Below are 17,734 nucleotides of genomic sequence, written 5' to 3'. Positions count from 1 at the left end.
CCCCTTCCCCCCGCCGCCCCCCCCTTCCCCTTCCCGCCCCCCTTCCCCCCGCCCCTTCCCCCCCTCCCTTCCCCCCTCCCTTCCCTCCCTCCCCTCCCTCCCTTCCCCCCCTCCCTTCCCCCCTCTCTTCCCCCCCCGCCCTCCCTTCCCCCCCGCCCTTTCCCCCCCGCCCTCCCTTCCCCCCCGCCCCTTCCCCCCCGCCCTCCCTTCCCCCCCCGCCCTCCCTTCCCCCCCGCTCTCCCTTCCCCCCCCGCCCTCCCTTCCCCCCCGCTCTCTTCCCCCCACCCGCTCTCTCTCTTCCCCCCAGTCACTCTCTCTCTTCCCCCCAGTCGCTCTCTCTCTACCCCCCAGTCGCTCTCTCTCTTCCCCCCCAGTCGCGCTCTCTCTCTCTCTTCTCTCCCCCCACCCCCCAGTCGCTCTCTCTCTCTCTCTCTTCCAACAACAACATGCCCTCGAAAAAGCCTCGGCACCGCCGGGCACTTCAGCTAGTCTATATATATAAATCGATCGATCTATCATTCTGTCTGTCATCCTGTCATTCTGTCTGTCATCGCGTGTGCGTCTTGCGGGTATGCGCTCGAAAGTTACAGGGCGTACCTACGCGCACGTTACCTCCAAAGAAAGCTTACACTTCCGAGACGGTTTTAAGCGTATTTACGTTTCGGCCAGGCTAAAATCGCGCCCGCGGTATCCGAAAAACCTTAACATTCCGCTCATTAGCATCTCATTATCCGCTCATTAGCGACAGAGTGACCTCGAGCTCGACCAATCGTACGCCGGGTTGCTGGCGTGTGCCGCCGGGCCAATCGGTGCGTGTGTGGCCGGGCCTTATCGTTCTGAACCGAGGTGAGGCGCCGCTATCTTGTTTCCATTCTTTTTCTTGCTTTCTGCGTCTTTCTTTTCAAATATACATTTCCACCAAAATAAAATTGAATTTATTAAATTGTTTTTAAAAAAATCACTCATTTGTAAACCTAACCTGAACATTCTTTTTCCTACCTTTCCCCGTTTTTTGCTTAGGCCTGAGAGCCTGCACCTTTCTTGCCCAGCCAGGCCCAAGCTAGGTGATTGCGCTTCTGCTAAGCTCCTCACCCACCACCCCCCCCAGCCGTGTCACGTTACCCAGGGCAACGGCGTCAGCCACGAGGGTCAGGGTGCGCGCGCAGCAGGAGCAGGTGAGACACGGCGTCGCTGTTCCGCGCTTGGCGGGGCTCGGCCGCCGGCCGTCTCTCAGAGCCGCAATCGGGCTCGGCCGGGGGGGGCAGGGCTCAGAGAGCGGGGCTCTCGGCCTGGGCCCCCCCGCCCCCCCTTCCCCCCGCCCCCCTTCCCCTTCCCGCCCCCCCTTCCCCCCCGCCCCCCTTCCCCCCTCCCTTCCCCCCCCGCCCTTTCCCCCCTTCCCCCCTCCCTTCCCCCCCTCCCTTCCCCCCCTCCCTTCCCCCCTCCCTTCCTGCCCCCCCTTCTCCCCCCCGCCCCTTCCCCCCGCCGCCCCCCTTCCCCCCTCCCTTCCCCCCCACCCCCCTCCCTTCCCCCGCCCCTTCCCCCCTCCTCCCTTCCCCCCGCCCCTTCCCCCCGCCCTTCCCCCCCGCCCCTCCCCCCCGCCCTCCCTTCCCCCCCCGCTCTCTTCCCCCCACCCGCTCTCTCTCTTCCCCCCAGTCGCTCTCTCTCTTCCCCCCAGTCACTCTCTCTCTACCCCCCAGTCGCTCTCTCTCTTCCCCCCCAGTCGCGCTCTCTCTCTCCCCCCCCCAGTCGCTCTCTCTCTCTCTCTTCCAACAACAACAAGCCCTCTGATGCGCTATCAATTACTCATAAAAGACTGAGAGTTAAGAGAGTAACTAAAGGCTTTTATTAACAAAAGAATGAAGGTCTGCCTCGAGTGGTCGACCGGTCCAGAAATACAAAGGGCTGGGGAGCAGTCACCTTTATACTAGGACTTGTGGGAGGAGTCAGCTGAGGCATGTCCAGGCATGTACACAGTGGAATACAAACAGTGGTTTACCACATTCACCCCTTGTTTAAAATTGAGTCCGGCGGGGTGAAGTGTATTAAAAGTTAGTGTATTGGAGTCTCTCCGGAGGTCTTGTCTGCCGCTGTGATCGGCGTGGCGACGGCAGGGGTAGTGGAGCTTCCGGTGTCGAGTCCTGCGTGGGCTGTGGCACAGGCGTGTCGTCCTCGTAGATGTCGAGCGGGTCGCGGGGCCCAGGCCTGCCGTCTGCTGGGGCTGGATATCGGATCGTGGGGGGGGGTGGTAGTGAGTAGTGGGTTACTGCGGCCCCCGAGGGTGCAAGGTCTCTTATGGAGACTGTGTCCTCCCGCCCGTCCGGGTATGCAATGTAAGCATACTGGGGGTTGGCATGGAGGAGGTCGACCCTCTCGACCAGGGGGTCCGTTTTATGGGTCCTCACGTGCCTTCTCAGTAGGACCAGCCCTGGGGACGTCAGCCATGGCGGTAGCGATGTCCCCGATGTGGACTTCCTTGGGAAGACAAACATTTTCTCATGAGGGGTGGCGTTAGTGGCAGTGCAGAGCAGTGACCGAATAGAGTGGAGCGCACCGGGGAGCACATCCTGCCAGCGGGAGGTTGGAAGGCCCCTAGACTTTAAGGCTAGCAGGGCGGCCTTCCAAACTGTCGCATTTTCTCTTTCCACCTGTCCGTTCCCCCGGGGGTTGTAACTGGTGGTCCTGCTTGTGGCAATACCCCTAGTTAGCAGGTACTGACGGAGTTCGTCGCTCATAAACGATGAGCCCCGGTCGCTATGGATATAGCTGGGGAAACCGAACAGGGTGAAGAGGTCGTTCAGACATTTAATGACCGTGGCACTGGTCATGTCCGGGCAGGGGATGGCGAACGGGAAACGGGAGTACTCATCAATAATATTGAGGAAGTACAAATTGCGGTCGGAGGAGGGGAGAGGCCCTTTAAAATCAACGCTCAGGCACTCGAAGGGGCGAGTGGCTTTTATCAGGTGGGCCCTGTCTGGTCTATAAAAGTGCGGTTTGCACTCAGCGCAGACTTGGCAGTTCCTGGTCATGGTCCTGACCTCCTCAATAGAGTAAGGCAGGTTGCGGTCCTTGATGAAGTGGAAGAACCTGGTGACCCCCGGGTGGCAGAGGTCATTGTGGAGGGCCCGCAGTCTATCGATCTGCGCGCTGGCGCAGGTGCCACGCGATAGCGCATCCGAGGGTTCATTGAGCTTCCCGGGCCGGTACAAGATCTCGTAATTGTAGGTGGAAAGTTCGATTCTCCACCTCAAGATATTGTCATTTTTGATTTTGCCCCTCTGCTTGTTGTTAAACATGAAAGCAACTGAACGTTGGTCAGTGAGCAGGGTAAATCGTTTTCCGGCCAGGTAGTGCCTCCAATGACGCACAGCCTCCACAATCGCCTGGGCCTCCTTCTCAACAGCAGAGTGTCTGGTCTCCGGGCCTTGGAGGGTTCGTGAAAAGGCCACGGGTCTCCCCGCCTGATTGAGGGTAGCGGCCAGGGCAAAGTCGGACGCGTCGCTTTCCACCTGGAAGGGGATGGATTCGTCCACTGCGTGCATGGTGGCTTTGGCAATGTCTTCCTTGATACGGTGGAAGGCTAAGCGGGCCTCTGCCGTCAAGGGAAAAGAGGTGGACTTGATCAGCGGACGGGCCTTGTCCGCATAGTAGGGGACCCACTGGGCATAATAGGAGAAAAACCCTAGGCACCTCTTCAGGGCCTTGAGGCAGTGGGGCAGTGGGAGTTCCATAAGGGGACGCATCCGGTCGGGGTCGGGGCCGATGACTCCGTGTTCCACAACACAGCCAAGGATGGCGAGGCGGTTTGTGCGGAATATGCACTTCTCCTTGTTATATGTCAGGTTCAGGAGTTGGGCGGTGCGGAGGAATTTTTCGAGGTTTGCATCATGGTCCTGCAAGCCACGGCCACAGATGGTCACATTGTCCAGATATGGGAAAGTGGCCTGCAACGCATTTTGATCTACCATCCGGTCCATCTCCCTTTGGAAGACGGAGACCCCGTTGGTGACGCCAAAGGGAACCCTAAGGAAGTGGTAGAGGCGGCCGTTTGCCTCAAAGGCAGTATACTGGCGGTCCTCAGGGCGGATAGGGAGCTGGTGGTATGCTGATTTCAGGTCAATGGTCGAGAAGACGCGGTACTGCGCGATCTGGTTGACCATATCAGCTATGCGGGGGAGTGGGTAGGCGTCCAGCAGAGTGTAGCGATTTATTGTCTGGCTGTAGTCGATGACCAGGCGCTGCTTCTCGCCGGTCTTAACGACCACAACCTGGGCTCGCCAGGGGCTGGTGCTGCCCTCAATAATCACTTCCTTCAGGAGCCGCTCCACTTCGGTTTTAATGAAAACCCTGTCCCCGGCACTGTATCGCCTGCTCTTTGTGGCGATGGGCTTACAGTCGGGGGTGAGGTTAGCAAACAGTCGGGGGGGGGTGACTCTGAGTGTGGAGAGGTTGCACCTGGTGCGCGGCGGGCAATTTGGGAGCTGCTGGCTGCGGACTGTGAGTGGGGGTAGGGGTCCACCGTACGCCATCGTAACACTTTTAAGGTGGCACTGAAAATCTAACCCCAGCAGGACGGCAGCGCAGAGGTCGGGCAGGACCAGAAGTTTAAAATGATCGTACACGGTCCCGTCTACTACGAGTGTCACTACGCAGTAGCCGCCGATGTCCGCCGACTGGGACTCGGAGGCCATAGAAATCCGCTGGTGCGCAGGCAGGACTGGGAGAGAGCAACGCCGCACCGTGTCGGGGTGGATGAAGCTCTCCGTGCTCCCAGAGTCAAAAAGGCAGATTGTATCGTGGCCATTTACCTTAGTGTCCATTGTGGAACTGGCCAGCTGGTGCGGTCTCGCTTGGTCCAGTGTAACGGATGCCAGCGTAAGGGTCGGTGTGTCGCTGCGGGTATCAGATGAGGCGGTGTTGGGGGCCTGCTGCGTTCCGGCTGTCGTCCAAGATGGCGGTGTCCATGATCCCCATGTGGCTGGAGGCGTCCAAAATGGCTGCTGTACCGGTGGTTCGCACATGGCCGGGGAGGCCCAAGATGGCGGCCCGCATGGCCCACACGCGGCGCTGCTGGGGTTCGGGGTGGCTTTGGCCCTGCAGACGTTAGCGTAGTGTCCCTTCTTCCCGCAGCCCGAGCAGATCGCGTTTTTCGCCGGGCAGCGCGCTCTGGGGTGTTTTGCCTGGCCACAGAAGTAGCATTTCTGGCCTTGGGGCACTGCTGTCTGGCCTTGGGACACTGCTGCGGTAGTTGGGCTGTTGCTGGGGTGGCACGGCGCTATGAGGCGGTCCTACCGTGTCCCAGGCTGTCATTCCCCGCGGCGTCCACGGTGCAGAGGAGTAGGCATCCATGCCCCGGTAGGCTGCATCCAATGATAGTGCGAGTTCAGAGGCCTTGTTGAGGTCGAGGTCACTCTGCTCCAACAGTCGCTGTCGGGTGTAATTGGATCTGTGGCCCGCTACAAAAGCGTCCCGGATAAGTTCCTCTGTGTACACGGCGGCCTTTACATCCTTACAACCACAGGCCCGGCCAAGCACAGACAGTGCCTGAAGGTATTCCACGGTCGATTCCCCAGGTTGTTGTTTATGACTCCCCAGAAGGTGCCTGGCGTACACTTCGTTCACTGGGCGCGTGTACTGGTCCTTGAGGAGCTTGATAGCGTCCGCGGACGAGGTCGCGTCTTGGATGACCGAGTACACTCGGTGGTTCACTTTGGAGGTCAGGACATCCAGTTTGTCCTCGTCCGATTTGATTGCTGCGGAGGCGGTCAGGAATTTTTCGAAACACTTAAGCCAGTGAGTAAACTTGGCGGATGAGTCCGCCTCCCGATGATCTAAGTCCAGGCATGCTGGTGTGAGGATCTTCTCCATTATAAAAATTTTGTTAATAAAATTGATGCGCTATCAATTACTCATAAAAGACTGAGAGTTAAGAGAGTAACTAAAGGCTTTTATTAACAAAAGAATGAAGGTCTGCCTCGAGTGGTCGACCGGTCCAGGAATACAAAGGGCTGGGGAGCAGTCACCTTTATACTAGGACTTGTGGGAGGAGTCAGCCGAGGCATGTCTAGGCATGTACACAGTGGAATACAAACAGTGGTTTACCACACCCTCAAAAAAGCCTCGGCACCACCGGGCACTTCAGCTAGTGAAGTATAAGCAGATGCAAATATCTGACCTTGGAAAACCAACTTGCATCATGTTTTATGAAGTAATTCTACTGGCCCTGATTTGTTTTCCGCCTTAAATTGAGCTTTCCTTTTTTCAAGTTCAGTGTGAATAATTATTGGCCTGTAATTTGCAGCCCCTATGGATGCATATGAGGTGTATACATGCCCATAAGGGCTGGCAAGTTCCGGGTTTTCGCACGCGAAGTGGGCATTTTATTTGCGGATCGGAAGCATTTCCCCGCATGCACAAAAACCCGGAACTTGCGATCTGTTGAGAATCTTCTTGATAGAGCCAACGCATCCCCGGGAAAAGGGCATCCACGAGCAGCGAGTTGGGCTATTTGTCCAACTTCCGCCCAGCGAATGCCTGTGAAATTCTTATGCCTGGTAAAAGCAGGCATAAGGCCTGCTTTTACCAGTGTAAGAGTTTAAAAAAACATTAAAATAATTTTTTTCAATCATTTATACATTAAAAAACCTATGCAATAAGGTAAGTTTATTTTTAGCCCCTTTAAAATATTTAAATTTATTTTTCAAAATTTAAAATTTTTATTTTAAATATTTAAATAAATGGCATTTTAAATACGTTTTTAAAATTTATTTGATGTGTAGGTATTTTTTGGGGCATTCCCATTCATGCTGATGGGGTTTCCGTACATATGGGGCTGGATTTTCATTCAGGACTCGGGTAGGAGGCGGGACTACAACTTTCGTGGTTGTAGTCCCGCCTCCATCGAGTTCTAGCCAACCCACGCGATTTTGACTTGATTGACCTCGTTGAGTCCGCCCAGCGGGCTCAGCAGGCCAATTAAGGACCACCCGGCAACAGGTGAAATCACAGATTGACATTTCATCTGTCAAGACCTTTTGACAGGTGAAATATCAGCATTTCACAGCTGTTTGAAGCTGTCAAACACTGACAATCTGTACTCTAAGTTAATTCCTTCCTTTCAGGCTGATTTAAAGATCTCCCCAGAACAGAAAGCTGAATGCTGCAATTTTTGACAGCTCACAGCCATTCTGCTTTCTGTGCCGGTGAGATGAGGGACTCCCGAGACCTGAAGGAAGGAAGGCTGTAAAGGTGAGTAAAGGTTAGTAGAACTTCTTTAAACACTTTACACACACCAAACACACTTACCTTTGCACTCATGCACACATCACTCACCTGAACACCGGACATCTCGACCCCTCCAAGCCCTTCATCCCGACGGTCCGCCTCTTCTAACTTGGCGTGGTTTGGAGCTGTTGGGAATCCCACACTTCAACATTAAAAATAGGGATTAAGCTAAAAACTGCCTGTTAACAGGCAGTTAATTGGCACTAATCCCCTTCCCGCCGCGGGGAGGCGGGTCCCAGTGCGGGGCGGGTACCCTCTTCCTTTGAAACTGGCATGGAGGCGGGTTGGGTGCGGGATGGGTTCGGGACCCCCGATTTCAGGATTTAAACCCCCCACACGCCTCCAATCCTGCCTCCACGGCCCAATGAAAATTCTGCCCATGGAATCCCCATATGCATGAATGGGGTTCCCCTTCTTTTATTGGCTGGGCTGGCCCACGTGATCCATGGGGCACTTGTGAACCACCTGCGCCCCGGGATACGTGGGCCTCTTCCCGCAGGTACCCGGAGAGGCCCAGGACTTCCAAAATTCTATAGATTCTGGAACAGTTCCCATGGATTGGAGGGTAGCTAATGTTACCCCACTATTCAAAAAAGGTGTTAGAGAGAAAACGGGGAATTATAGACCTGACATCGGTAGTGGGGAAAATGCTAGAGTCCATTATAAAAGATGTAATAGCAGAGCACTTGGAAAACAGTGACAGGATTGGACAAAGTCAACATGGATTTACAAAAGGTAAATCATGCTTGACTAATCTACTGGAGTTTTTTGAGGATGTAACTGGTAGAATAGATAAGGGAGAACCAGTGGATGTGGTATATTTGGACTTTCAGAAGGCTTTTGATAAGGTCCCACATAAGAGATTAGCGTGTAAAGTTAAAGCACAAGGGATTGGTGGCAAGGTACTGTCTTGGATAGAGAACTGGCTGGCAGACAGGAAGCAAAGAGTTGGAATAAATGGTTCTTTTTCCGAGTGGCAGGCAGTGACTAGTGGGGTATTGCAGGGATCGGTGCTAGGACCCCAGCTATTCACAATATATATTAATGATCTAGACAAGGGAACTAGATGTAATATCTCCAAGTTTGCAGATGACACAAAGCTGGGTGGACGTGTGTGCTGTGAGGAGGATGCCGAGAAACTCCAGAATGATTTGGACAGGTTGGGTGATTGGGCAGATGCATGGCAGATGCAGTATAATGTGGATAAATGCGAGGTTATCCACTTTGGTGGCAAAAACAGGAAGGCAGATTATTATCTGAATGGCAATAGATTGGGAGAAGGGGAAGTGCAACGAGACCTGGGTGTCCTTGTGCACCAGTCGCTGAAGGTAAGCATGCAGGTGCAGCAGATGGTTAAGAAGGCAAATGGTATGTTGGCCTTCGTGGTGAAAGGATTCGAGTACAGGAACAAGGATGTCTTGCTGCAGTTGTACAGGGCCATGGTGAGACCACACCTTGAGTATTGTGTGCAGTTTTGGTCGCCTTATCTGAGGAAGGATGTTCTTGCCATGGAGGGAGTGCAGCGAAGATTCACCAGACTGATACCTGGGATGGCAGGAATGACGTATGAGGAGAGATTGGGTCGATTGGGCTTATACTCGCTGGAGTTTAGAAGAATGAGAGGAGATCTCATTGAAACTTATAAAATTCTAACAGGACTAGACAGACTAGATGCAAGAAGGATGTTCCCGATGGCGGGGAAGTCCAGAACCAGGGGTCACAGTCTAAAGATAAGGGGTAAGCCATTTAGGACAGAGATGAGGAGGAATTTCATCACCCAGAGAGTGATGAACCTGGGGAATTCTCTACCACAGAAGGCATTTGAGGCCAATTCATTAAATATATTCAAGAAGGAGTTAGATATATTTCTTAAGGCTAAAGGGATCAAGGGATATGGGGAGAAGGCAGGGCCAGGGTACTGAGTTTGGATGACCAGCCATGATCTCACTGAATGGCGGAGCAGGCTCGAGGGGCCGAATGGCCTACTCCTGCTCCTATCTTTAAAAAAAAGGACCGTGAATCTCCGTACCTCCCGCAGAGAGCAGGGAGGGAGGGATTGGGTTGGGGCCGGCTGGGGTGGTTTGGGGGGTGGGAGGAGGATTGAGGTGTGGGGGAGAGAGTAATGGGGCTGGAGCATTGGGGGTAGGGGTGGGGGAGAGAGAATCGGGGCCAGAGCATCGGGGTGGCAGAGGGGTGGGAGTGTTGGCGGGGAGAGGGAAGTGCAGATTGGGGCTGGAAGATGAATCAAAACAGAATCATTTGTGCTGAAGATCTCGCTGGTCTATGAGCTGAATTTCACCAAGCTCTGGGACCAATCAATAGTTAACCCCTTTCTCATCCATAGCTGCAAAGTTTCCAGATGCCAAGGGGCAGGGGTTTCAGCAGAAGAAGGGAGAAAAGGTGGAGAACTAAGAAAAAATAGAGCGAATGTGAGATGGCAGGAGGTTACCCAGAAAAGGTTTTGGGAGGGGAGGGCTCCCTGGTCTGAATTCAGTACTGATTGGTACTAAAAAGGAACTTTTCTGTTTCTGAAAATTTCACATCACTAGCCTGCCATGTGCATATGTCACACTGGTATAGTAAGGAGTGTTCCTCCAAGGTTCAGGGTTAATGTAAACCTGTGTTTGGGAGCAAGACGAAGATTCAAAAAAGGCAACCAATGATTTCAAAGGCAACTCTTCTGAGGTGAAGTTTATTGATGTGGTTCTACCCAATCAAAGCGTTGAGTTTAATTTCCCTCTGATCTGCTGTACCACTGTACATTGCTGTAGTGAAAGACACAATTCACACACAATGGCAGGCACGAGAATCTCATTGATAACTGTTCAATGATACTCAGCCTCCAGGATTAACTCTAATCAGCACATCTCATGCTGACTGATGTGGATTTAATTGACTTGAGATGTCATTTTCTGCAACAAGATTGGATAAGTGTTTCGTTGTTTGCAAGGATGCTTGGCTCCGGATAAATACCTCACTCAGGCATTGAGTCTAATCCAAGCATATAAAGACCACGCACAGCACCAAATCAATTCATTTCTAAATCATTCTCATTAAAAGGGCTATATTGAATTGCACCGCTGCATTAAATTTCAGAAAGGGAGCCTGTATATTGGTATTTGTACACTTACCGATCACCCCTTGTCAGCTTTGCCCTGCATTACAATTCAGAACTACTGGCTACAGCCACCATAGAAGTAGGGACGGATTTGGTGGGGGCTGGGGGTGGTGGTCGGGGGCTGGAGGAGGGTAGGAGGGTGGGGGGGATTGAGGATTAGGGCCGGAGGAGTGGGGGTGGGAGGAGGGAAGCATCGATCGGGGTTGGAGCATCGGGGTGGGGGTGACCATTGGGGCCGGAGCATCGGGGGGCGGGAGGGGAGGTAAGCACGGGTCCGGAACATTTGCAGGGGAGGGAAGCATAGATCGGGGCCAGAGCTTCGGGGTGGTTGGGTGGGGTGGGGGGTGGAGGGAAGAATCTGGGCTGGAGCATTATTGAGGTGGGTGGGGGAAGCTTCGGGGCTGGAGCATCCGGGAGGAGAGAAGCAAGGATCATGGCTGGAGCATCGGGTAGTGTGGGGGGACGGTGTACGGAGGGAAGCATCAGGGCCAGAGCATTGAGATGTGGGGGGAGAGGGGGAGTCTGGGAAGGCAATCGGAGGCATTGTGGGATTCTTCGATCACAAGAGGTGGGTGAGGCAGGGATGCCAGATCCAAGAGGTAAGTGTAAAGGCACTTAGCTCCTGGATCCAGCAGTCCTTGCCTTAATTTAGCTGGCGGGTTTTCCGAGGCCTGCGAAACCCGACCAGCCACAGTTAAATTTGAAATGCTGGTTAAATCTGAGGCAGACCAGCCTCATTATAATATTTAAATGGCCAACCCGCCTCCTGTGAGCAGGTTGGCTGACCGATCCCCCGTAAAAACATTTTTAAAAAGGAACAAATCAGGCCCCTTGGTCCGTCAAGCCATGCACAGTCAATGCACTTAATCTCCCGAGGACAGATATGTCAACATTTCTTGATGTCCTGCTAAAATGAGACTCCAGAATATTGCATCTTAGATTGTTAAACATTGACCAGTTGCTTTCATTGACATTTCCATGGCTCATGAACCATCATGATCTGTAAAGCATTGCTGCATTTGTACATACTCATAATCCTCATTCTTAATCAGATACTCATGCAGCATCTTTTCCAAGGTGTTAATCAACCCAACATTAACTGCTTGAATCTATTCCACATACCTATTACAGTGTGGGCGAAGGGGATACTTATTCAAGTCTTTCTTGAGGCTTATTCCTTTTATATTCAAGACCTCTAGTTCAATGTTTACAGTCCAAATGAAATAACCTATTTTTCTGCAGTTCATAGAAGCATGGCAGGGTAGCTCAGTCCCATGGAATGCACATCTTGTGCCATGTGGGAACTCCAGGATGCTTCCCGTCTCCTGGACAGCCACATGTGCAGGAAGTGTTGTTGGCTGGAGGAGCTCGCGCTCCGGGTTTTAGAGCTTGAGTAGCAGCTGGCATCACTGCGGTGCATCCGTGAGGCTGAGAGCTACGTGGATAGCACATTTCAGGAGGTGGTCACACCGCAACGTAAGAGTGTGCAGGCAGAGAGGGAATGGGTGACCGTCAGACAGACAAGAAGAACCAGGCAGGTAGTGCAGGAGCCCCCTGGTTGCATCTCGCTCTCTAACCAGACTGAATATGGGTGAGGGCGATGGTTCCTCTGGGGAGTACAGCCAGAGCCAACTCCATGGCACCACGGGTGGCTCAGCTGTACAAGGGGGGAGGAGGAAGATCGGGAAAGCAATAGCAATAGGAGACTCGATAGTTAGGGGAACAGACAAGCGTTTCTGTGGACATGACTCCAGGGTGGTATGTTGTCTCCCTGGTGCCAGAGTCAAGGATGTTGCTGAGCGGCTGCAGGATATTCTGATGGGGCAGGGTGAACAGCCAGAGGCCGTGGTCTATATCGGTATCAATGACATAGGTAGAAAGAGGAATGAGGTCCTGCAGGCAGATTTTAGGGAGCTAGGAAAGAGATTAAAAAGCAGGACCTCAAAGGTAGTAATCTCTGGATTACTCCTGGTGGCACAAGCTAGTGAGTATAAAAATAGGAGGATAGAGCAAATGAATGTGTGGCTTGAGAGATGGTGCAGGAGGGAGGGCTTTAGATTCCTAGGACATTGGGACCGGTTCTGCGGGAGGTGGGACCTGTACACCAACCTTATTTACCAAGCTTTGTGTATTTACACACATGCACTGTAAACCTATCTTAAACCTTCTTGTATTCTCTTAGTCTGACCCCACCTAATACCGTACTATTTCTTACTCTAGTGCTATCTGTCTCTCCCAATCCTTTCTGCACCTTCTTTCTCCTTTCTAATGCTACATCCTGTGCCCATCCCCTGCCGAATTAGTTTCAAAAGGGAATTGCTAAGTACCTGAAGGAAAGAAAATTTGCAGGGCTACAGGGAAAAGGCGGTGGAGTGGGACTAGCTGAAGTGCTCTTGCAGAGAGCCAGCACAGGCTCGATGGGCTGAATGGCCTCCTTCTGTGCTGTAACCATTCTATGATTCTATGATGCAGTGACTGTCCATAACTTTGATCCCAGACTCATCCTAGTCACTCTTTCCTTTTACATATTCTTTTCAAAAAAGTTGTGCAAGATGTAGATTATAACCTAGTTCTCTTAATCCTGCATGCTTGTTATTAATAGTCATTTTCAAATAATTTCCAGTGTGTTAGTGTTTATAGAACTTGTAATTGTTGTACTATTTTAAATAGGTAGTGCTACTTACAGAGGGACTGAGTTCAAGAGCTGCTCAGATGTTGGAGATAGAGAATGCTTTAGAACCTTTAAATGAACGATTCAGGTAAACACAATACAGAATCTACGATAAAGCACTGATTCTTGGGAGACTGAATGATGCACTGTTCTTGGGTTCAAATCCAACCCAGACGAATGGGGCATCTGTCTCTTCTGTCTCTGCCAACTGTAAGTGTTCCACTTGAAATGAGCTTTGATAGTGTGAATCCAGTTCCTTGATAGATTCAAGTCAACAACACAAAATTACACAAAAGTAAATACAAATTGGCACAAAATTGACAATTTTACTCAGAGATGCCTTCTCACATAGACACCAGCGATTCTTATTTCTGTGCTTAAATTTGCAATTCACAGGGTCAGAAAAAACTCTTTAAAATATTTATTTTTCAAAGTACCATTCAAAAATTAAATAAATTATTTGCTTATGCTCACAATATTTCTTGGTCTTTCCTTTCCAACGCCTCTTTTTTTATGTAAGAGTTCCCTCCATTAAGTTTTACTTTTGCCATTAGTGCACATTCTGCACACAATAACAGCCATGGCTTTGTTGCAGAAGCACCTCATTGACATTGTGAACACAGCTATGGCACAACAGGCAAGGGAAGGGGCGAGGAGATTTTCAGATGCGGCACTGGAGGCCTTGGTTCTGGGGTACAAAGACGACATCAGGTCCTCTACCCGCAGGGAGGCAGGAGGCTTTCAAGGCAGAACAGCAAAAGGCTGTGGGAGGAGATAGCTGAAGCTGTCAGTGTGACGCATGCTGTCCCCAGGACCTGGATCCAGTGCCGCAAAGAGTGTAATGACCTCACACGAGTGGTCAAGGTGAGTGAATGCATCATCAAATGGCATATCCCACCATCTACACCAGAAACCTCACACACTGCTCAATGCACCACACCCCATCACTCACCTACCAACAATCTCTAGCAGTCACCACTCAGACCTCACAATCATAGCTTCACTTCACCCTCACACACTTACCACTGCTGCAAGACTCACACCCACGTCTCACACCTTGCCCATAATGCCAGCTATTCAACCATGGCAGGCACCTCACCCAAACACATTGCACCACTCACTGACACACTTCCCTTTCTCTTGCAGGCAAAGGTGGCACACAACCGCCGGGAGCACCAGAAGATGGGTGGAGGGGAAGCCAGACTTCAGAACCTGACAGACCTGGAGGATGCAGTTCTTGACATAATTGGAGGGGCAGTCACAGAGTCCGTGGCAAGCGGGGAAGTTGAAAGCATTGCTGATGATGACGATATGCTCATGTCTAATCCTTCTTCTCACATCCCACTTTCCCCCTCATCCCACAATCTCTTCTCACTTACAAGCTGCTGATGGTGTATGCATGAATATCTTGCTTTCCCACCCACCCCCCCACCCCTCACCACAACCCGACCCTTGTGCCTTTCTCTTTTCAGATAGAACTCTAATCTGGCCAGCTAGTCCCTCACGTGATGGAGGAGAAGACACACTGGCACTGCATCTGTCACTCACAGACACCAGCTCAGAAAATGGCACTGCGTGTCATTTAAAGGGTAGTATAGAGGCGGGATCTGCACGTGGTGAGTCACCAAGCATGAGTGGGCTGCAGCCAGGCCAGGGGGAAAGTGTAGCTTGGGGTCCAGCTCCCCGGAGGGCGGGTTCGTGCACGAGTTCGACTGCACAGGACTCAGATGATGACCTTGATGGGGCGGACTTCAGAAGAATGCACACAGAAATGCTTGGTGCCATGCTAAGCCTGCCAGAGAGCCTCTTGTCAGTGTCAAGGAGCATGGAGGAGCCTGGCTCCAACATTGCACAGGGCTTTGCGTGGAGCCCATGATTTCCAGGATGGAAATGATGGGCAACTCCATGAGAGACCTTGTCGACCCAGCCATGATGCTGCGTGTGATGGGCGATGTCGCAGCTTCCATTGCAGCACAGGCGGAAGCGACCCAACATCTTGGTGCTGCCATGTAAGCTCAGACTGCTACCATTGAGGCTGGGTTTACGAGTGTCAAAAGGGCTTGCAGGGTCTCACAGCACTCCAGCAATCTGTCCCAACAGATAACTAGGAATGCTGAGGCGCCGCCCAGGGAGACTGGCAGTGGCTCTCTCAGGATGACAGCATTTGTACTCCCATCACTGCCACTCTGCCAATGCCCTTGCTGCTGCCTGTCATCCAGCCAGTCCAGACTGCTGCCACCATGCCGAGGTGGTACGGTCTACAGCCGGGCCTTCTCGGTCCATAGCTGGTTGAGGTCATCCTGCAAGGCCAGCTACAGTCTCCCCCAGTGAAAGTCAGCAGCCTTCCACCAGCCATGATGCAGCCACTTCATAGGAGCACTAGAGTCGGAAAAGGTACCGAAAGACAGACACTAAGAGAATGCACAAGGGTGATTAGTTGATGTTCTTTTGATTTGGATTTGATAAATTTATAAATTATGTTTGGAATGTTTGTTTTGTGGTGGCTATCATTTCAGTTTTGTACCCTGGAGGATGCTGTGATGTTCTGGGAGGGATGGTAAGGTGGGGAAGTGGTGAGCAATGAGGATCTGGGGTTTCATTCACTGGAACTGGAGTCTGATGAGGCGCTCACAGACAGCCCATCCGGAATGGGGATCGGCTGCCTGCCTCCTCCCTTCCTCCTCCTCATCCCCTTCCTCCTCCTGCTCCTCCTCTTCCTCCTCCTCCTGAGGTGGTCCCGGAACCTGTGGTGGCAAGGACTAGGCCTTCATGATGGACAAGTTGTGGAGCATGCAGTAGACCACCACTAAATGAACACCCGCTCCGGCATGTACTGGTGGCCTCCTCCTGAGTGGTTAAGGCAGCAGTACTGTTGCTTTAGCACTCCGATGATCTGCTCGATGACATTCCTTGTGGCAGCATGGCTGTCAATATATGAGTGCTGGTCACGAGTGGTGGGGTTGCAGAGGGGCGGCATCAGCCAGGTGTAGAGTGGGTAGCCCTTGCCTCCGAGCAGCCACCCTCGGGTTTGATGTGGTGGCTGGAAGACTGCTGGCACACTGGACTGGTGCAGGATGAAGGCATCATGACTACTGCGAGGATACCGGGCATTCACTATCATGATGCGCTGGGCGTAGTCACACAACTGCACATTAAGTGCAGTTACGGAACATCTCAGGATTGGTATACAGCACCTGCAAAGCCACGTGTATACAGTCGATGGTGCTTTGCACCATGGGGAAGTCCAATATACTGGCAAAGCCACATGCGCACTCGTCCTGCTTCTCTCTGTCAGAGAGAAGACAATGAAGCCCCTTCTCCTGGAGTAGAGAGCCTCAGTGACCTCCTGGATGCAGCGATGGACAGCAAACTGGGAGATGTTAGCTCTATCGCCTGCTCCTGACTGGAAAGATCCAGTGGCGCAAAAATTGAGGGCCACGGTGACCTTGAGGGCCACTAGGAGAACCGTCATCACCCTGCTCTGAGGCTCTAGTTCTGGTTGCAGGAGGTGGCAGAGTTTTGTGACCACCTCCTTGGTGAAGCGGAGCCATGAACACAGTGGTCCTGGCTTAGGTGTATGCAGGACCATGCCAGGACTGATAGAAATATAGAAACATAGAAAAATAGGAGCAGGAGTAGGCCATTCAGCCCTTCGAGCCTGTTCCGCCATTCATTATGATCATGGCTGATCCTCTACCTCAATACCATATTCCCGCTCTCCCCCCATACCCCTAGATGCCTTTTGTGTCTAGAAATCTATCTATCTCCTTCTTAAATATATTCAGTGACTTGGTCTCCACAGCCTTGTGTGGTAGAGAATTCCACAGGCTCACCACCCTCTGAGTGAAGAAATTTCTCCTCATCTCAGTCCTAAATGTCCTACCCTGTATCCTGAGTCCATGACCCCTCGTTCTAGACCGCCCAGCCAGGGAAACACTCTCCCTGCATCCAGTCTGTCTAGCCCTGTCAGAATTTTATACGTTTCAATGAGATCCCCTCTCATTCTTCTAAACTCTAGTGAATACAGGCCTAGTCGACCCAATCTCTCCTCATACGACAGTCCTGCCATCCCAGGAATCAGTCTGGTGAACCTTTGCTGCACTCCCTCTATGGCAAATATATCCTTTCTTAGGTAAGGAGACCAAAACTGCAGACAGTACTCCAGGTGTGGTCTCACCAAGGCCCTGTATAACTGTAGTAAGACATCCTTGCTCCTGTTCTCAAATCCTCTTGCAATGAAGGCCAACATACCATTTGCCTTCCTAACTGCTTGCTGCACCTACATGTTTGCTCTCAGTGACTGGTGTACAAGAACACCCAGGTCCCTTTGTACATGAACATTTCCCAATTTATCACCATTTAAGTAATACTCTGCCTTTCTGTTTTTCCTACCGAAGTGGATAACTTCACATTTATCCAAGCAAGGCGTTCTCCACTTGCAGCAACACTCCCTGTCATCTCAGCAACTTTAAACAACTCTGTAAAGCTCCAAACATTTGCACAAACTTAAACAGAGCCAGTAGAACTGAAAAAGCAAGTCAGCTGCAAGTTGTTGATGATCCCTTTAACTAGCTGGTGGGGGGCCTTCCTGCTGCTGAACGCATGGTCAGCTGGTCGTGATTTGGAAAGGGCATTAAATGAAGCGGCGATGTTGAAAATGG

At 51.9% G+C, this 17,734-nt stretch overlaps 1 pseudogene; it reads left to right on the top strand.

Moving 5' to 3' along the window:
- LOC147124502 (uncharacterized) overlaps positions 1–17,734 on the top strand; it is a 453,926-nt pseudogene that overhangs the window by 56,227 nt on the left and 379,965 nt on the right.

This window comes from Somniosus microcephalus, chromosome 1 (assembly GCF_052327205.1).
Source record: "Somniosus microcephalus isolate GS21.2 chromosome 1, FLI_Smic_1.0, whole genome shotgun sequence".
Taxonomy (NCBI): domain Eukaryota; kingdom Metazoa; phylum Chordata; class Chondrichthyes; order Squaliformes; family Somniosidae; genus Somniosus; species Somniosus microcephalus.
Note: the sequence above shows the minus strand (reverse complement) of the source record. Positions and strands in the feature narration are given on the sequence as shown.